Below are 4,278 nucleotides of genomic sequence, written 5' to 3' on the forward strand. Positions count from 1 at the left end.
CAGGGCACATGCACTTTCAGGAGAGACAGAGGAAAAGAGACAGAAAGTGAGAAATCACCCTCCCGGGGAGCGGGGGATCAGCGGCCACACCACAATTCCTTCTCCTTCAGTCTCCTCTTGGGATTTTAGGTACACACGCATACACACCTGGCGTGAGTTTTAAGCTGCCAGGTACAGGACTTGATCTATAGTCAACTATGTGGGAGACCAGTGACGTAACCATTATGCCATGTGCTGGTCCCGCCATCTGTTTTTGGATACCAGTGTCTTTCTAATACTTACCTTGAGCTGACACTAACACAGACTAGCCTTTTCTGAGTACACCTTCATTAACTGTGAAGAAGTTCACAATTCGCCTGTGGACAATAGAGACACATGCGCCTGAGGTGATTCTGGATGGGATTGACAAGGCAGAAATTTTCCTGTCCATAGGTTGCCACTTGTTATTTTATGGTCTATCACTTTAAGATCGAAGGACTACAAGAGACTTGCTGGGTTCACGGTGGAGTGTGGAGAAGACAGACGGATAGTCATCCTGAGGGTGCATACCAGTGACCTCCTTGGCTGTGTAACCCAGAAGATGGACATTCCTGTTCCCTTCATCTCCTTGCAACACTCGGCTGGGCAGCTGGTTCCCTGGAGGCGCACGTCATCAATCTCAATGTTTGCAGGAAGCTATCCCAGCAGGTTGGTTCAGCATGGTCCATTGCTCCATGTGTACACGAAATCATCAATCATTAACATAAAAAACCTTCCAAGGGCCACATTCTCAGGTGTTAGGCAAAACTCGAAAATGGTTCTAGGGTCTCTTGGAAACGTTCAAGGAATGTGTAACTAGACATACCGTGTTATTCTTTCCTACCGTCCGATTTCCCAGCTTTGCACCAGATGGGGTAGTCACTTAGTCTCTCTGATTCCCAAGTTCACCATCCCCAGGAAAATGTTCTGGTTAATCCATCTTGGAGCTGGTGCTCACTTCCAGGCAAATCCACAAGAGATGGAAAAAGTGCACACGTGTGCAAGAAAGTATTAGAACTACATAGAATTTGTTAGAAGATGATACTCGTTGGGGAGTTAACATGAAGTTATCTGTTGAAGGTTGGGTTCTTTGGGAGGCTGACTCTGAGGTGGAATTTAATGTGCAGGACATTTATTAAAAAGCACTCTTGGGGAGGCCGGCAGGTGGCATGGTGGTTGAGGCGCTGGACTCCCATATGATCAACTATGGTTTGAATCCCGGAACTGGCGGCTTGCTTTCTCACTTTCCCTCTCCCTCTTTGTGTCTCTCTCTGGTAAAATTCAAATAAAAATGAATAAATAAGTAGAATAAAATAATTGTATTTTTTTTTTTTTAAAGTGCCCTTGGAATCAACACCTGTGGAAGGGAAGGAAAGGAAGCAGAATTGGGCACAGGGAACAGTCGAACGTCATTGCAAGTCAGATATAAGACTCGGCTGACCTTGCAGGGAGCTCTGGAGTTAGAATAGGCCCTTCAGAGTTGTTTAAAGGTAGGTGGACACCACCAGAACTTTATACCCTTTCATGGCTCAGTCAGTGGGCCTGGGTTGTCCAGGCAACTCTTTGCAGCTAAGGCAGACCTTCAGAGGCTGAGAGCTATCACTGATTACACACTCGAAGTTGGACACAAGTCCCTCAGGAGAATCTGGGTAGTGCATCACAACGTGCACCACGACGCCCACTTGGGGAGAGGGTATGCAACAAAGAACAAATTCTAGGGCATTTGAAACAATAATACCATCATGTACTCCAGAGACATTACATCTACCTACATTCAATTTCAACCTGGAATAGGGAACTTTTACAACTCAGTATTAAAAGACAAACAACTGGGGGGCCAGGAGATGGTGTAATGGCTATGTCATTGGACTCCCATGTAGTCGACCGTGGTTTGAGTCCTGGACTGGGTGGCTTAAACTCACGCCAGGCGCGTGTGCGTGCGTGCCCAAGATCCCGAGAGGGGAATGGAGGAGAAGGGATTGCGGTGTGGCCATCCCCCCTGGGGGGTGATTTCTTGCTTTCTGTCTCTCTGTCTCTCTCTGTCTTTCTGGCGAGCGCACATCCCCTATAGCAAAAAAACTCTGCCCCCCCCCAAAAAAAAAGACAAACAACTTAATTAAAAGTGAAGTTGAATAATCATTTCATCAAAGACAACATACAAATGGCTCACAAGTATATAAGAAGATGTTCAACATCATTATCCTTAGGGAGATGCAAATCAAAATCACAATGAGACACTTCCCAGTGATGTAACTATGGAATCCTCATAAAGTGCTGGTAGCTATGAAAGAAAGAATGGTGTAACCAATTTGGAAAATAGTTTGGCAGTTTCTTAAAAAGTGAGCAGAAATTTAGCACCAGACCCAGAAATTCCACTCCTAGGTATCTACACAAGAAAAATGAAAGCAAATGTCCACACAAAGACTTGTATTCGGATGTTCATAGCATCATTAGTTTTAATAGTCAAAAGGTGAAAATAATCCAAATATCTGTGCACTGACGAACGGATGAATAAAATACGGTAAATATCTATAGAGTGGAATTTTAGCTGTCATAAGAAAGACTAAACTACTGGGGACCAGCAACAGTTAGCGAAATGGCTATGTCCCTGGACTCCCACGTAGTAGACCGTGGTTTGAGTCCCAGACCCAGTGGCTTAAAACTCACGCCGGGCGCGTGTGCGTGCATGCCCAAGATCCCGAGAGGAGAATGGAGGAGAAGGGATTGCGGCGTGACCATGCCCCCTGGGGGGTGATTTCTCGCTTTCTGTCTCTCTGTCTCTCTCTGTCTCTCTGTCTGGCGAGCGCATGCGATCTCTTCAAAAAAAAAAAAAAAAAAAAGGAGAGAGAGAGAAAAGAAAGAAAGACTAAAATACTGATGTGTGCTACAACATAGGTGAACCTTGGAAATATTCTGCTAAGTGAAAGAAGTCAGATTTGCAACATTCTATTATAGGATTCCACTTAGATGAAAAGTGCAGAAAAGGCAAATCCATCCAGACAGGGGTTGCCTGAAAATGTTCTAAAACTGGATTGCAGTGATGCTTATAGAACTCAGTACTTTTACTACACGTTTTTCAATCATATATTTAAAATGGGTGAATTTCATGGTATTTCATGAATTTCAACTTGTGCCTCCATAGAGTTATTTGAAAAATTTCAACCCGGATCTATAATATTTAATACATAAAATCTAATACAACTAAATTAAAGGGGGGAATCTAAAATTAATTTAAAAATAAGTAGTTTGGGACCAGTAGGTGGTATAATGGTTATGTTGCTGAACTCCCACACGGCCGACCATGGTTCAAATCCTAGATCCAGTGCCTTGAAACTCACGCCAGGCCCGTGTGCATGTGTGCCCAAAATCCCAAGAGGAGAATGGAGGAGAAGGGATTGTGGTGCGGCCATCCCCCCTGGGGGGTGATTTCTCGCTTTCTGTCTCTCTGTCTCTCTGGCAAGCTCTTTTGCCCTATAGCAAAAACCACTCTTTAAAAAATAAATAAATAAATAAGTAGTTCAACTAAGCTCTTCTTTTTAACCATGTTAAAAGCATGTCTAACTCAGACACTTTCAGGGCACAGGAGAGACTAAAGCAGTAGATAATTTTGGGGCAATGAAGTAGAACCTAGAATTAATTGACCAGTATCATTAGAGCAAAATGGTAATTAACTTTTTTTTTTTTTTTTTTAGATTTTTGCCACAGGGTGCATGTATTTGCTAGAGAGAGACAGGGAGAAGGAAAGCGAGAAGTCGCACCCCAGGGAGGATTGTCACTCTGTAATCCCTGTAATCCCTTCTCCTCTATTCTTCTCTCAAGATTTGGGCATGCACAGACACATGCTTGGCATGTTTTTCAAGTCACCGTGTCTGGGACTTGAACTTCATAATCAGCCATGTGGAATCCAGCCACCTTAACCACCACGCCACCTGCTGGCTTGGTAATCAACTTTTTATTTTTATTTAAGATTTTTGCCATAGGGCTCCTGCACTTGCTAGAAAGAGACAGAGAGAGACAGAGAGAGGGAAAGTGAGAAATCAGCTCCCAGGGAGATGTCACTCCGTAATCTGTTCTCCTCTTGGGATTCTGGGCATGCACACACAACGTACCTAGTGTGATTTTTCAAGCGACCGGGTCTGGGACTGGAACCGCAGTCAGCCATGTGGGAGTTCAGTGCCTTAAACAGCATGCCACCTGCTGCCCCTCTCCCCCACTCCATAATCCACTTTTTTTTTTTTTTTGGAGAGGTTTTTTCTACCG

This window comes from Tupaia chinensis, unplaced genomic scaffold, assembly GCF_000334495.1.
Source record: "Tupaia chinensis unplaced genomic scaffold, TupChi_1.0 Scaffold000248_1, whole genome shotgun sequence".
Classification (NCBI taxonomy): domain Eukaryota; kingdom Metazoa; phylum Chordata; class Mammalia; order Scandentia; family Tupaiidae; genus Tupaia; species Tupaia belangeri.